Here is a 16,932-nt window from a genome sequence, read left to right on the forward strand (position 1 = left end):
TCCTCGTCCCCCCTACAGATGAGGAGACAGGCTCGCTGGGGCAAGTGCTTTGCACAATGGTGTTAGCCCTGCTCTGAGCAGCGTCTTGGCAAATCCGCCAGGTTGTGTGACCAAGGGCTGGTCCCTGGGGGCACAGAAAGCACGTCCAGGCTTGAGTCAAAGTGAGAGAGTTAAATTTTCCCATCTCAGCGGCTCTTCTAGCCCCAGCAGGCCTCCCAAGGAAACCCCTCGTCCAAGCCTGAGACTGTCCCAGGCTCCAGAGCCTCCAGAAACCGTCTCAGTGAGAGTTTTTCTGTTGACACTAAGGCCATTATGCTGTGTCTGTGGGTGGAAATATGTGTTTATTATTCGAAGCCTTAAGTGTGTTTTCCCTTCATTTCATCTAAATGAGAATGTATTAGTCCCTAAGTACATGCCGTTTATTTAGTGATGTGTTGGTAACAAAGTGGAGAAAGCAATGAATAAATCTGAGCAACTGACAACCTAGCAGGAAAACAACTTGTACATCAAGCCAGAAGCCAGTGAGCAGAGTCCCTGGGCACCCACGGGCAAGCCACTCTCTAGTCCCTCCAATTAAAAAAAAAAAAAAGAGAGAGAGAGATTTATATTTTAGAGCAGTTTTAGCTCACAGCACAATCGAGCAGGAAGTAGAGAATTCCCATATACTCCCTGCCTCCCACACACACAGCCTCCCCCACAATTGGCATCAGGAACCACACTGCTACACGTGTTACAACTATGTGACTCCACATTGACACAGTACTACACTGTCGATACATCTCTGTCACCAAAGTCACTAGTTTACATAAAGTTTCATCCTTGGCGCTGTCCGCTCTGTGGGTCGGGACAAATGTATAATGACCTACATTATCGTATTATATGGAGCAGTCTCACTGCCTGAAAAATCTCCCCACGCTCCACTTACTCATCCCTCCCAGCTGCTGGCAACCACTGATCTTACTGTCATCATTCTTGTGCCTTTCCCAGAAAGCCATATAGCTGGAATCATGCCGTGTGAGTCTTTCGGACTGACTGCTTTCACTTAGTCATGGACGTTTAAGGGTCTTCCCTGTCTTTTTGTGGCTTCACAGCTCATTCTTTTTTAGCATGGCACAATATTCCATTACCTGGATGCACCACAGTTTATTCATTCACCTCCCAAAGAACATCTTGGTTGCTTTCAAGTTCTGGAAATTATGAATAAAATTACTCTAAGCATCCATGTGCAGGTTTTTGTGTGGATTTGGTTTCAGTCCATTTGGGTAAATGCCTCGGAGTGTAATTGCTGGGTTATAAGGCAAGAGTATGTTAGTTTTGAAAGCAGCCACCAAACTGTCTTCCAAAGTGTCTGTGCCACTTTGCAGTCCCAGCAGCAATGAATGAGAGTTCCGGTGGCTCCACGTCCTTAGCAGCATTTGACTCAACATTCAGAAAACTAAGATCATGGCATTCGGTCCCATCACTTCATGGCAACTAGATGGGGAAACAGTGGAAACAGTGACAGACTTTATTTTCTTGGGCTCCAAAATCGCTGCAGATGGTGACTGCAGCCATGAAATTACAAGTTACTTGCTCCTTGGAAGAAAAGCTATGACCAACCTAGACAGCATATTAAAAAGCAGAGACATTACTTTGTCAACAAAGGTCTGTCTAGTCAAAGCTATGGTTTTTCCAGTAGTCCTGTATGGATGTGAGAGTTGGACTATAAAGAAAACTGAGTGCCAAAGAACTGATGCTTTTGAACTGCAGTATTGGAGAAGACACTTGAGAGTCCCCTGGACTGCAAGAAGATCCAATCAGTCCATCCTAAGGGAAATCAGTCCTGAATATTCATTGGAAGGACTGATGCTGACATTGAAACTCCAATACTTTGGTCACCTGATGCGAAGAACTGACTCATTGGAAAAGACCCTGATGCTGGGAAAGATTGAAGGAAGGAGGAGAAGGGGATGACAGAAGATGAGATGGTTGGATGGCATCACCAACGCAACAGACGTGAGTTTGAGTAAACTCTGGGAGTTGGTGACGGACAGGGAAGCCTGGTGTGCTGCATTCCATGGGGTCGCAAAGAGTTGAACACAACTGAGCAACTGAACTGAACTGAGATGAAGGCAAGACTATGTTTAGTTTTGAAAGCAACCATTAAACTCCCTCTTCCAAAGTGTCTGTGCTACTTCGCAGTCCCAGGAGCAATGAACGAGAGTTCCGGTGGCTCCACGTCCTTAGCAGCATTTGGTGTTGATTCCTCTACTTTTTAAACCACAACTTTATTTAATTGTGTGGAAACCATTAAAGAGCCAGACATAAAGCCAAAAATGACTCTCTGAGCAACAAAACTGAATGCCACATCCTGTGATCGATGGGGCAGTGTTTCTTATGCCCTTACTCAAAGCCACTGTACTCTTATTCTGCACAAAACACAGGTGTTCTGTTTCCCCCACCTGCTAACAACTGAAAGCTTTGAAGAGATGGAGAGACTGAAACTGTAAAACCAAAGACACAGACATTAGCCTGTTGACAAAGGAGTTAACAAACAAGTATGTAATCTTGATTCTTTAGAGGCATACCTGTATATCTACTTGTCATAACCAGAGTTTATAAGAATGACCTTAAAACACCTGTTGAATGAAATGGCATTTGAGATACCATAGCTATTAAAAAATTGAGGCTTGGTTCCAATTGTACCAAGTGGTTAAACAATTAGAAGAAAGAGAGCTGGAAAGAAAAGAGTATTGGAATTCCTCAGGCATTTCTTGAGATCCTGTTATGTCCTAAGGTGAACTCAAAAGTAAATGGTATGTGGTTCCCCTTCTTGGGGAAATCCTTTTCTAGCATTATCGTATAATTATAATCGAACATGATAAATGTTATAGCACATCTATTTATAAAAGTGGCCTGAGAACATAGATGAGTTGGCTGTTAAGCTTACAAGAGCAAGAAAAGCTGCAATCGGGGCTTCCCTGGTGGTCCAGTGGTTAAGACTCCACACTTCCACCACAGTGGGCACAGGTTTGACCCCTGGTTGAGGAACTAAGATCCTATATGTCTATAGGGCACCCTCCCCCCCACCAAAAAAAAAGCTACAGTAAATATTGGAACTAGGTTGGAAGGATTTTGCTGTTTGGTGAGGGGTGGGTATTTTAAGGAAGGACATTCCAGGCAGAGGGAACAGACTTTAAACAAAGTCATGGAGATGATGGTATAGTCAAGAATGTAAAATCAAAGATCAGGTAGCCAGGAGATGGGCCAGAAAGTTCCCCAAAGGCCAGCTGATGATTGCCTAGTGTGTAAGGACAAGGAGTATGGATTTTATTCAAAAGGTAATAGGTTGCTATTAAAAGCTTTAAGTCGAGAAGCTCCATGATTAACGTCTGCTTTCAACGCATGCTCGTGCTGAAGGCAGGAGACAACATGAATGTAATGGGTGGAGAGTGGAGGCAGGGAGACCAGGCAGAGGTCCCCAGACTCAAGAAGAGGTGACAGGTAGGCTTGTTATGACTGAGCGGTCTGTTAGGGGTGCTGAGAGGAGAGGGCAGAAAGAGAGGGGCACACAGAAAGTGTAGTCAAGCATGGTTCTTGGTAATTTGGGCGAATGGGACAAACCAAGAAAGGAATTTTTATAAACCTGAGATTTATTTTTTTTAATCTTCATGATCCTCTGGTGGCATGAAAGAAGCTGAATCTTTAATACTTCAGTTTCAAGCTTATTTGATATTTTCTTGCTCCACCCAAGAGAACACCACTTGAATTATGCCATAAAGCTAGAGCCAAATGAATTCAGTTCGTTTTTCTAAAAGTCCCAAGTAGGGACAGACAAATGTGTACTCAGAGAACAAATTTCAAGCCAAAATGACCAAATATCGTCTGAAGTTTGGCCATCTAATGTGGTTAACCACTGACTCTTTGTGGCTATTGAACATTTGAGATGTAGATACTACTCTTAATTGAGATGTGATGTGAGTGTAAAATACGTACAATTCATATCAGACTTCAGAGACTTAGTCTGAAGTAAATAACATAAATGCTCTGTTAATAATTTTATAATATTACATGCTGAAATAATATTTTGAATATATTGGATTTGAAGTAGGAGGTAGAATGAGCCTCTCAGCTGGACAGCTGGTGTTTGTCAAGCTGATAATATTATCAAAATCAGTTTCACTAGTTTTTTTTTCTTTTTAAATGCAACAACTAGAAAATTTTAAATTACATATGTGGCTCACGTTGTTTTCCTGTTGGACAACACTGGTCTAGGAAGTTGGAGTTTTGTGGTGTCAGTGTTGAGGGAGTGTACAGAGACCAAGTATTTATTTTGCATTATTGCTTCTTCCTCACCACCTGATGTTTTCTAATATTTTACTATGTAGCCTTATTCTCATTAATAAACAAGTAGTTACCATAGCAATGGCCACAACACTCTGTATTTACCACACCTGGAGGGAGAGATATAAACAGACATCAATCTGTCATTCATGTTTATACAGTTATGTTTTTTAATGTATATCTGGGTCTTCCTTTGCAAAACAGAGCTCTGAGTGTAGGAAAATTGACTTCTAATTTCCATCTGTGTCACTGGCTTTCTTTGGGTCTGGATAAGAAGAATAATTACCCCATGCCCACTTCAGAGGGATATGTGGGTAGTTACAAAGAATTTTGCAAACTATTCTTAGGGCAGGAGCATGCTCAGTCGTGTCCAGCTCTTTGCGACCCCGGGAACTGTAGCCCACCAGGCTCCTTTGTCCATGGGATTTCCCAGGCAGGAATACTGGAGTGAGTGGGTTGCCATTTCCTTCTCCAGAGTATCTTCCCAACCCAGGGATCAAACCTGCATCTCTTCTGTCTCCTGCATTGGCAGGTGGATTCTTTTACCACTGTGCCACCTGGGAAAGTCCCATTCTTAGGGCAGAGAATCAGTCTAATGTCACATAGTTTAGTATAGCCATGGTATCAACTATTAATACACTGTTGCAGGCAGGCAAGAAGGGCAGGGGAGGTTCCTTTGGCCGATAGGAGTGAGGAAATGCAAAAGAAAGAAAAGAGGTCAGACCAAGAAAAGCCAAAAGGAGGTGGCCAATGTTAGCGTTTGTTCCCTAGACTTTAACAGTCTTTTTGGAGCATTTCCCATCTTCAGCAACAAGTCTCCACTGGCTGGGAGACTAGGAGCCCAGAGCCACCACTGTATACAGTTCATCTGGCTTTGACAAGGAAAAAGCAAACAGGTTGGAGTATTTATTATTTTTTTAATGTTGATCATTTGGTGACTCAGACGATAAAGAATTTGCGTGCAATGCAGGAGACCCAGGTTTGATCGGGTCGGGAAGCTCCGTTGGAGAAGGGCATGGCATCCCACTCCAGTATGCTCACCTGGAAAATCCCATGGACAGAGGAGGCTGGCGGGGTACAGTCCATAGGGTTGCAAAGACTCGGACATGACTGAGCAATGAACACTTGAAGTGTTATACTCATTTATGCCCCCCAAGTTTAACAAAGATCTCTCATTCCTGGGTCAATTCTGTCTTAACGTACTTGCCACTCAATAGACATCATCTGAACAGAGATGACTGATGCTAAGAAAGAGAAATTAGGACCGATCTTTATTACCTTCACCCAGGACAGTGCTGTCTCCAAATATTTCTATAGACTGGCTTTAAGAATTTCCACGCGCTTGATAGCAGAGGCTGGGGGTTTGGCCATGAAGTGGTGTTTGCACATCAAGCTTGCAGTTTTCAGTTGGATGTCATGCTTCTTTGAGGTAGCTGGAGGAGGGATGTTGATGATCAGGGTCGGGGCAGGGTTTTGGCTGAAGACGCTAAAGACCTCTCCACTCAATCTACCCCTTTGAGATTTCAAGGAACTTAGATATTGTGGCTAAAGTAATAAACATTCTAGGTTTTGGATTTCATTTGCACAGGTGTCATTAAATCTGTGTGAAGCTGTTCAACTGATGATGAGCTCTGTCATTTGCAAATCCATTCACTGATTCATCTAATCTACAAACCACCACCCTAAATGAAAATCAAGGATACTGTTACAGCTACATCTCAAGATGTTACATTTTGAGAAATCCCCTAACTCAGCATTGACATTCAGAAGGTCCTAAACCTGGAGAAGGAAATGGCAACCCATTCCAGTATTCTTGCCTGGATAATCCCATGGATAGAGGAGCCTGGCGGGCTACAGTCCAGGGGGTCACAAGGAGTTGAACGAAACTGAAGCGACTTAGCACGCACACTGCCCAAGAAAACTCAAACCTCAGGGGAAATAAAAAAATACACTACAGAAATACAGTGGCTCTGCTGAAGTTGCAAGAAAGGGTGATCGTCTTTGTTTGGTGTTTTGAGTGTCTTGCCCTCCGCTCCAAGGAAGGGAGAGGGAGGTCATGGGGGTAGGAAGGAGTGTGGATTTCTGATCACAACTCAAATGGCACTGTTTGAATTATATAATGGAGCCGCTGGGAGTCAGGTGACAGGCTCACTGAGTAATTCCCTGCAGAAGGAGACAAACTGCATGTTAAAAAGCTCAACAAATACTCTGAAAAAAGAAAAAAACAAAAAAGCAGAGCCCAGGCTGTGAGTTCCAGACTTCCAAGCTTCAGCTTCCTCTGAATTCTCTCTGAGCTGAAACAGCTGGGCGAGCTGGCAGAGTCCCAGGCCTCCCAAGGCTGCGGAGAGCCAAAGCCAAGTGCAGGTCGGGGGCTCCGGTCTGGATCACCGGGTTACTTTCTGTTTCATTTCGAAATGTGCCCTGTTTCTGAAACTGGTGGCTCCCCATGTCAAGGAAAACGCAGGACTCCTTGGAGACGCCAGCCAGGCTTTTAAGAACCGGGGCTTTGCGAAGGTAAGAAGCTATCTGCGACGGGCTGGGGGCTGCCTCCTGGGAGCGGTCTGGGTGCGAGCAGGAAACCAGCCAGGAGGAGTCTGATAACTTGTTCTGGGATCTGAAGGAGATTGGAGAAACCGTCTGTGAGGGTTTTAAGGTTAGGAAAGGGATGAAGATGGACCCTTCCCGCCTGGATGGGTGGCCACCCGGTCCTTGATGAGTTAAATTCATCCCCAACTCCTGTCTGATCTTTTCCCCTGCCCCAGTTCCATCCCATGGAGGAGTTGGTCTGCCTGTCTGGGAGCTGGCATGAGCTGGCCTGGGGCTGGGAAGAATGGAGAAGGGGCTGCCTGGCACCGAAAGGCTGTCTGGGCGTGTGTAGCATGTGTATTTCAGAGCCTGACTCTTGAGAAGGCTGTTGTTCAGGCTGAGAAAGCACAGCCTTTGGGGAGGCAGAGAGCAGAGGAAGATACATGTGTGAGCAGAGAGCTTGGGAAATCTGCAAGGTAGGCATTTGAATCATAAATAATTTAATTGCCGTTTGTGTGTTTGTTAATTGGATTTAGTATTGGTTTTATATTTTGTTCAGTTTGGGGACTTCCTCCTTTCTGGAGCTGCCAGTATCAGTTGATTGGGCTTTTCAATCCTCGGACTTTGGTTCATTGGCTCTCTTGGAACCCACTGGTGCCCTGGTAGATGCCTGGAAATCAGAGATTGATTAGACAACTGCTGCTGTTTTCTCAGATCTGGGGGGATTCATTTGCAAATCTCACTGCCATGGAGACTTGCTGGGAGACCTGGATGCCTGCGGAGGTAGCCAGCTCTTAGGAACCTCAGGAAGTTTCTGATTTAAAGAGACAGGAAAGGAAAAAAAAAAATCGAACCGGCAGTTAATTCCAGGAAGGTGGGTGCAGGGTTGTCAAGGATCAAAAAGAAGGATGACTGGGAAAATGAAATGATGAGTATAGGAACAGGTTTGGTGGGATCCCAGTTTGGGCTGTGGCATTTTGAGGTTTGCAGCATAGAGATAAAAATCAATAAGCAAACTGATAACAGCTCACTTGTTATGAATAAGAAATGCTACAATAGATCTTCTCCCCCCACACCCCACTGACTTCTAGAGAACCTGAGTAATAGGCAGGGTGTGAATTTGGAAGAGTTCATCACTAATTGCTATTTTGTTTGACCACAGGAGATGCGCTAAGCCAAATATGGGGATGTCAGAACCAAAGGGAAAGTGTGCTTAGAATAATGCCTATAGAGATGTTATCAAGTTTCTGTTGTCCTTCCCCAGTTCTCCATCCTACTCCCAGTTTGGGGCAGATTATATGATTTGAATGTATCATATAAAAACTCCTTGCTGCTGCTGCTAAGTCACTTCAGTTGTGTCCGACTCTGTGTGACCCCAGAGACGGCAGCCCTGACTGATACAATTATCACTGCAAAAGGATATTCGGGTACTAGAATAAAAATGATCTTGAGCCAGTGGTTTCTTTTTTAAATTTATTTTTAATTGGAGGAAATTACAATATTGTGTTGGTTTCTGCCATACATCAACATGAATCAGCCATAAGTATACATATGTCCCCTCCCTCTTGAACCCCAACCTCCTCCAACCCCACCCACCCCTCTAAGTTGTCACCGGGCACTAGATTTGAGCTCCCTGCATCATACAGCAAATTCCCACTGACGCTGTTTTACATATGGTAATGTGTATGTTTCAATGTTCCTCTCTCAGTTCATCCCACACCATCCTTCCCAAGCCAGTGGTTCTTAAATCTTTGACATTATGTACCATATTTGGGAATTGAAAAGACTTAGTTGATGATGAATTTCTAGACTCCTCTCTCTGTTGTGGCCCTGACACCCATCTTCTGATGCTCAACAAACAAGACTGAACAATGACAACAAAGCCAAACGGCGTAGCATAATGAGGTTTCTAATTAAAGCCCACTTTGGAAATATGATCGATAGCATAATATTATAAATATTCACAATAGAAGAAAACAACTTATGGAGCCACTTTTGCAAGCCATGGCAGTCCCTCAAGAAAGCACCACTTAAATAATTAATGTCAGCACGCTGAGTTCTTTTTTATCAAGATTTCTCTTGGTTGAAACTTGCTGGAAATCTGCATTTCTGCACTTCAATAATATAATGAGGGTGGAATTTGCTAAGGATGACCTCCAGACACTGCAAGAGCCATCAGCGCCTTCCAAATCACAGAAGAGAACAGCATGCTCTGAATAGTTTCAGTTTTGAGTGCATTTTTCTTCTTCTCTAATTCTTTAAAATTTGGTAATCTGCCTAAATTGTAGTGCCTACTTTTTCACAGGCTAGAATCTGCCTGCCAAGCAAGAGACTCAAGTTCAGTCCCTGGGTGGAAGATCCCTTGGTGAAGGAAATGGCAACCCACTCCAGTATTCTTGCCTGAGAAATCCCATGGACAGAGGAGGCTGGTGGGCTACAGTCCATGGGATCACAAAGAGTCGGACATGACTGACTAAACAACAAACAACATTTTCCACACCAAGAACCAGGGCTTGTAGTCTTACAAAGGACTTTTGTAAGAAAGTGCTTTCAGTATAAGGACAGTTTGGAAAATGCAGTTCAGATGCCAAGTTGCAGTTCAGATGTCCACTTCTGGGACAGTTCAATAGTTTATGGGACAGCTGGTCAGAAGATGTAAAATTGGAAAGCTCTTGAAAATCTCGTCCTCAAAGAAATATAGATGCTTTGGTTAAAAGAATAAGACTTTTGTGTTCAGATTGACTTGGGTCTCATTCCATTTCTGTCACCTGTTCAATGAGTGAGCCTGGGCCAGTTTCTTGACTTTTCTAAGGTTTAGTTTCTTCCTCTGTAAAATGGGATACTGAAGCACTTTCCTAGGAGGTTGTATGGAACTAAATAAAATAATATGTGAATAGAGCAGCACCTAATATAGTTTCTGTGTTACTAAGAAACAGAGTTTCCTTCTCAATAATGCAGAAGAAAAATCACTTTAGATAATCCATAGCTAATGAATAACCGGTAACCATTATATTTGTCTGCTAGGGCTTCTGTAACAAAATACCACTAGCTGGGATGGCTTAAACAACAGAAATTTATTTTCTCACGGCCCTGGAGGCTAGTGCCCAACATCGAGATGTTGGCAGAGTTGTTTTTTCCTGAGACCTTGCTCCTTGGCTTGAAAATGGTCACTGTCTCGCTGGGTCCTTACGCAGCCTTTCCTCTCTGTGAACACCCATGTGTCTTTTCCTCTTATCAGGAAAGTGAAAAAGTGAAAGTGAAGTTGCTCAGTCGTGTCCGACTCTTTGCGACCCTATGGGCTGTAGCCTACCAGGCTCCTCCGTCCATGGAATTTTCCAGGCAAGAGTACTGGAGTGGGTTGCCATTTCCTTCTCCAGGGGATCTTCCCGACCCAGGGATTGAACCCAGGTCTCCTGCATTGCAGGCAGACGCTTTACCATCTGAGCCACCTGGGAAGCTCCCCCTGCCACCACCCCCCCCAGCCCCCGCTCAGCATCCTATTGGATTTGGACCCCACCCATATGACCTGATTGATTGATGACTCAGATTAAGGACACAGCCTTAGTTGCCCCGAGGCGTATGGGATCTTAGTTCCCTGACCAAGGATTGAACCCGTGTACCTGGCATTAGCAGGCAGATTTTTAACTACTGGACCACCAGAGACGACTTCTCACCTCATTTAGTTTTGATTATCTCTTTCTAGGCCCCATCTCCAAATACAGTCACATTCTAAGGTACTGGGGATTAGGGCTTCAACATATTAACTTGGGGGGAACATGATTCATCCCCATCAGTTCAGTTCAGTTCAGTTCAGTCACTCAGTCATGTCCGACTCTTTGCAACCCCATGAATTGCAGCATGCCAGGCCTCCCTGTCCATCACCAACTCCCAGGAGTTCACTCAAACTCATGTCTATTGAGTCGGTGATGCCATCCAGCCATCTCATCCTCTGTCGTCCCCTTCTCCTCCTGCCCCCAATCCCTCCCAGCATCAGTTTTTTCCAATGAGTCAACTCTTCTCATGAGGTGGCCAAAGTACTGGAGTTTCAGCTTCAGCATCATTCCTTCCAAAGAACACCCAGGACCAATCTGCTTTAGAATGGACTGGTTGGATCTCCTTGCAGTCCAAGGGACTCTCAAGAGTCTTCTCCAACACCACAGTTCAAAAGCGTCAATTCTTCAGTGCTCAGCTTTCTTCACTGTCCAACTCTCACATCCATACATGACCACTGGAAAAACCATAGCCTTGACTAGACAGACCTTTGTTGGCAAAGTAATGTCCCTGCTTTTGAATGTGCTATCTAGGTTGGTCATAACTTTCCTTCCAAGGAGTAAGCGTCTTTTAATTTCATGGCTGCAATCATCATCTGCATAACACCTATCAATTAAAAGGTATATTCTTGTTCTAGGAATTTGTCAGGTTTATAAAAGAAGATGGCATCTCTCAAAAGGAAAATGATGTCTTAATTGCCATAGGGGGACCATGCCTTGGAAGACAGCCTGGTAGACCGGAGCCAAGAGTCAAGAGAAGCTGGCCCTCCCTGGCATATTTCAACTAAGAGGGAGAACGAGGACCTTGTGTTGTTCACTTCCACCTGAGTGTTCTGTAAAGAACTAGCGGATTGTCGCTGGCAGGGCTACATGTCTACAGTGACAGCTGTTCTTGGAGGATGGATTTAACATTGTTTGGGATTGGATGCTCCTCTGAGGTCAAAAGTATTATGGCATTTCATGGTCTCAGCATCCTACTTCCTTTCAATGTTCTGTCTCTTTAAGGAAATCAAAGCTTTATCCCACCACCTGGGTTTCTACTATGCCCAGCTGGTCATGTGTACTTTTCACTATTTCCCTAATCAGTCTCCAACTTTCCCAGGTCCCATTCAGTAGGAACCATGATATTCAGTGACATGATTGCCTGAAGTGTACACAGATGTGCATACACACACACCTTTATTTATCCTACAAACAGAATTTGTGAGTAGAGAGGAAGATGATTTGTAAGTGATATGTACACATTACTTCCTTTCTGAATTTCAGATCCTTGATTTCAGAGAAAGCGATATGGAGCCCAGCTCATATGGGAACTGATGCCTTTTCTGAATTCTCAGGCCTGAAAAGGCTTGAAGCAGAAAGTCAGGGAAGAGTGGGTGATCCACAGATGTACACAGATAAGGGTGGGCGTGCCCCTTCCCATCGCACCCCCTCCCCATTTGCAGTGGCCCCTTTAGCTGCCATTTTTTTCAGCTCATACTGTTAACAAGTGTCATTTTTGTGGTCTCTTTAGGCTCATGCTCTACGCTTTTTGTTGTTGGTTTTGTTGGTTTTTTGGGGGATCTTGCTATTTAAAATAGTCCCCATGTGTAGTATTGAAGTGTGTCTAGTGTTCCTAAGTGCACGAGGGCTGTGATGTGCTTTGTGGAGACAGTCTGTGTGTTACATATGCCTTGTTCAGACGTGTCATAGTGGTGTTGGCCACAAGTTCAAAGTTAATGGATCAACAATATAGGTGGTGCTAGTGGTAAAGAGCCTGCCTGCCATTGCAGGAGACACATAAGAGACATCAGTTCTATCTCTAGGTCAGGAAGATCCCCTGGAGGAGGAAATGGCAACCCACTCTAGTATTCTTGCTTGGATAATCCCATGGACAGAGGTGCCTGATGTGCTGTAGTCCATAGGGTCGCAAAGAGTCAGACACGACTGAAGTGGCTTTGCACACACACAAGAGGTCTTTAAACAGAAACACACCTAAGACAAGGAATAAATGATCAGTTGATGAAAACATTGGAACCGGAGCCTCTCAGGAACCTAACCCTGTACGCCCCTAGGAGCAGCAGTTTAGCGTTTCACTAATTCGGTATGTACAGTGACTTCATAGATCTACTGTACACATCAGAAAGACACTGGGAATCACTTTTCCACAGAGGTGCAAACTGGGGTTGGACGAGATAACGACCTTGTCCGAGGCTATGTAGTAGCCGGCACAAAACCAGTTCACAATAATGTGGTGATTATTGTGGTTGTTCAGTCGCTAAGTTGCGTCCGACTCTTCGTGACCCCGTGGACTGCAGCATACCAGGCTTCCCTATCTTTTGCTATCTCTCGAGCTGGGATTAAAGATCGGGCTTGAAAACAGACATGCCAATTATGTTTGAAGCACTCACTATTTTCCAGATACTGTTAAGAGGGTCTAGCTAAATGATCTCATTGAATCCTTACAACAGCCTTATAAGACAGAGATTATTATGCCCATTTAACAGATAAGTACAGTGAGGCTCAAAGAAGGAAAGTCACTTGCCCGAGGACACCCTGCTTATAAAAAACAGAGCAGAGGTTTCAGAGCCAGGCAGAGTGACCCTGGAAGTTGTAATTACAGAGACAAGTTTTGTAGTTTAAGATCTTGGAGAAAGAGCTCCATTAATGTTAATAGTACTTATCTTGTTCTCTAGTTTCTTCTTTTTAATTTTAATTTTTCCAATATCCCATCTTTACACTGCGTGGTTTCCTACTTTCCATGTTTTTTTGCTCAAATTCTTCTCTCCCCCAAGAATGCTCTTCTTCTCTCCAAGCTTTTAGATTTCTTTCTTTCTTCTTCTTTGTTTTTAATGTTGCAAGGAGGTCAAGTTATTTGGTAGGTGCAGGAATTGAACGCTTTATGTTATATTGCGCTGTTTAATTTTAAAAGTTTTAACATTTCAAGGTTTCCTAGAATGTAATATATGTTACTTAAGAATTATTCTCTGAATATTACTCAGGCATAAAAAAGAATCAAATCTTGCCATCTGTAACAACATGGGTAGGTCTAGAGGGTACTATGCTGAGTGAAATGTCAGACAAAGACAGATATCCCATGGTTTCACTTACATGTAGAATCTAAAAAACAAATGAACAGACACAACAAAACAGAAACAGATTCCTAGATACAGAGAACAAACTGGTGGTTGCCAGAGCAGTGGGGCGGTGAGGGAAAAAGGTGAGGAAGATGAAATGTACAACCTTTCAATTATAAACCAAATAAGTCATGGGGCATATAGTCAATGATATTGTCATGACATTGCATGGTGACAGATGGTAACCAGACTTATCCTGGTGGTTATTTTGCAATGTATAAAAATATTGAATCACTATGCTGTACATCTGAAGCTAATATAATATTGTAAGTCAATTATACTTCCATTTAAAAAGGAAGAATTGTTCTTCTAATCACTCTTTTCATTTCACACTAATAGTGTTATGGTTTATTTACAGATGTTCTCATTAATAGGGAAATATGATTATGCTGTTTGTGTATTAGATTTGATTAACCTGACATAAAATGACATACTCCTTATTTTGCGTTTCATCTTGGATATCAGATACCTTTGAGCATTTTTAAAGACACAGAGTCTCTCATTAAGTTTCCCAAATCTGTATCACCAAGACTCACTTGCCTATGTCCTTGTGATATTAAGAAATTATACCCTTCCCTTAACACTTAGGTGTTAAGCGTTATTTCCACAGGACTCCTAGTAGTACTGTGCCTGGAGATAGAATAGTTTCCAAAAACAGAATCTTTCTTTTAAAAAGTGCCAGAGCTGTTTATTATGTTAAAAAACAAACAAGCAAACATATTAACAGCATCTAATAGGGAAAAAAACTCCTGTCAGAATCTTCGGGCTCATTCTCTCTTTCTAAAATGCACCCTCAGATATCCAGAAGGTGGGCTTTCTCTCTGGCCACACGGAAGATGCCCCCTAGGGCTGTGAACTCCATCAAAACATTTGTGCTCAGAGTTCAAAGGCTGGAGGTTGTAAGAACAGATAGCTTGAATCTCTGTAGGTAAGTGGGAAAGAGTTCACCTACAAAGGAGCTGCTATTCTTTGAAATAACTCAAGTCTGAAACCCTTCCTTTGTAAATTAGAAACAAACCTCCTGAACTGTTCTGAAACCCAGAGAGAGCGAGTTGCAATGCTAATGGCGAACTGTGCTATATACGCAGTCAACTGTGACGCTTAGGTGAGCAAATTCTGTGTTTGTATTGAGATCTGGTAATTTCGGAACAAAGGCAAAGACAAAGAAACCTTAAGGAATCTTGGTCCTGTCCTTAAACTGCCAGGGCGTGAAAGGGAACTGGGGAAACATGAAGCCATGTTTGATTCCACGAACACTTTGAACCATCCTTCAAATATTCTGGATGGAATAAAGTCCAAAGTATTTTGCCAAACCCCAGGGAAATTAGCTCCATATGTTTCTGATTTATTTATAGTTTAATCATCAAAATATTGCTTTGCAGGGACTGGTTATGTCCAAGAAACCTTTTATGAGCCATTTTAAAACATGATCTTGAAAACAGGAAGCCCTGTTTTGCCAAGAACTAGCAGATGCCTGAGCAGAGCTCTCCATATTGCCTCTGTGGAGTCTGTGCTGTGTGGTGTCTCCACTCACTAGAAATAAAGAAATCCTTCAGGGGTGATAACCCAAGGGGAAGAGGGAAGGGGACTGTAGGCTTCCATGATTTCCACTCAAACTCTTTCTCTTTCACGCCCTTTTCACCGTATGCCATTTGTGTGTTAGGCGCTCAGTCGTGTCCGACTCTTTGCAATCCCAGACACTGTAGCCCACCAGGCTCCTCTGTCCATGGGATTCTCCAGGCAAGAGTACTGGAGTGGGTTGCCATTCCCTTCTCCCGGGGATCTTCCTGACCCAGGAATCGAACCTGGGTCTCCTACATTGCAGGCAGATTCTTTACTGTCTGAGCCACCAGGGAAGCCCATTTGCTAAATAATTCAGGAGGTAACTTCTCTACCAAAATTATATTAGGATCTTCGTCTTTAAAAACCGAAGGTCGAATTTCTTAGAAAACAGCAGCTTCAAAGGAGCCATTGTATGTACTAATAGGAAAACACTTTTTCTCTTCATTTTGAAGTTTTTAAAAAAAAAAACTAAAATTCTCAAGAATTTTTTTTTAAAGCCTCCTAGAGGGGCTTTACATAATGTTTATGCTGGTTTTTTCCTCTCATTGCTCTTCCTCAGTGGTTTTTTAAAGTAAGTTTCCCGATCAGTTTAACGTGGGAAATTGTTAGAAATGAAGATTCTCTGAGCCCACCTCACACTGACTGCTCCCAGTGGTTCTCAGACTACCCATATGTCAGAGTCACTGAGGGTCTCAGTGATTTCCCGCTGAGCTCCAGCCCTAGAGTCTCTGATTCAGTCTGTCTGGGTGTGTGACCTGACAACTTGTATTTCTTACAAGTGCCCAGTTGATGCTGCTGGTCTTGGGACCCCACTTGGAGAACCATTACACTCTTCCCAGTCCTCACCACTGGCTCACCATTGAGTGGAAGTTCAATTCAGTTCAGTCGCTCAGTCATGTCTGACTCTTTCCAACCCCATGGACTGCGGCACGCCAGGCTTCCCTGTCCATCATCAACTCCCAGAGCTTACTCAAACTCATGTCCATCGAGTCGGTGATGCCATCCAGCTGTCTCATCCTCTGTCATCCCCTTCTCTTCCTGCTTTCAATCTTTCCCAGCATCAGGCTCTTTTCCAATGAGTCAGTTCTTCACATCAGGTGGCCAAAGTATCAAAGTTTCAGCTTCAACATCAGTCCTTCCAATGAATATTCAGGACTGGTTTCCTTTAGGATGGACTGGTTGGATCTCCTTGCAGTCCAAGGGACTCTCAAGAGTCTTTTCCAGCACCACAGTTCAAAAGCATCAATTCTTTGGCACTCAGCTTTCTTCATTGTCCAACTCTCACATCCATACATGACTACTGGAAAAACCATAGCCTTGACTAGACAGACCTTTGTTGGCAAAGTAGGGTCTCTGCTTTTAAATATGATGTCTAGGTTTATCCTAGCTTTTCTTCCAAGGAGCAAGTATCTTTTAATTTCATGACTGCAGTCACCATCTGCAGTGATTTTGGAGCCCAAGAGTGTTGAGTAGAAAGGAGAGATTAAAGCAGAGGTGAAAGTGGAGCCCATTCCAGGTGCATCCAGTAATGGTCACTTGAGGATGTGTTTCAAGGACTTAACAAGGATACTATCTACATAAATTCCTGTAGATCATTGTTCATGGCTGAAGAAATGAAGTAGTTTATGTAATTG

The 16,932-nt window shown here is 43.4% G+C and overlaps 1 protein-coding gene across 9 annotated transcripts in view; it reads left to right on the forward strand.

The window, feature by feature from the left end:
* The window catches only part of PHACTR1 (phosphatase and actin regulator 1), a 518,881-nt gene that overhangs the window by 219,580 nt on the left and 282,369 nt on the right, over window positions 1-16,932 (forward strand). Inside the window, exon 1 of one of the 9 annotated variants that reach the window (XM_006057780.4) lies at window positions 6,613-6,837. The exons of 7 other annotated variants lie outside the window; for them this stretch is intronic. The gene's annotated coding sequence lies outside the window, so the exon portion shown is untranslated. Of the gene's footprint in view, window positions 1-6,612; window positions 6,838-7,148; window positions 7,326-16,932 lie in introns of those variants that run through there. One more of the 9 variants, XM_006057779.4, reaches the window with a different exon arrangement.

This window comes from Bubalus bubalis, chromosome 2, assembly GCF_019923935.1.
Source record: "Bubalus bubalis isolate 160015118507 breed Murrah chromosome 2, NDDB_SH_1, whole genome shotgun sequence".
NCBI lineage: Eukaryota > Metazoa > Chordata > Mammalia > Artiodactyla > Bovidae > Bubalus > Bubalus bubalis.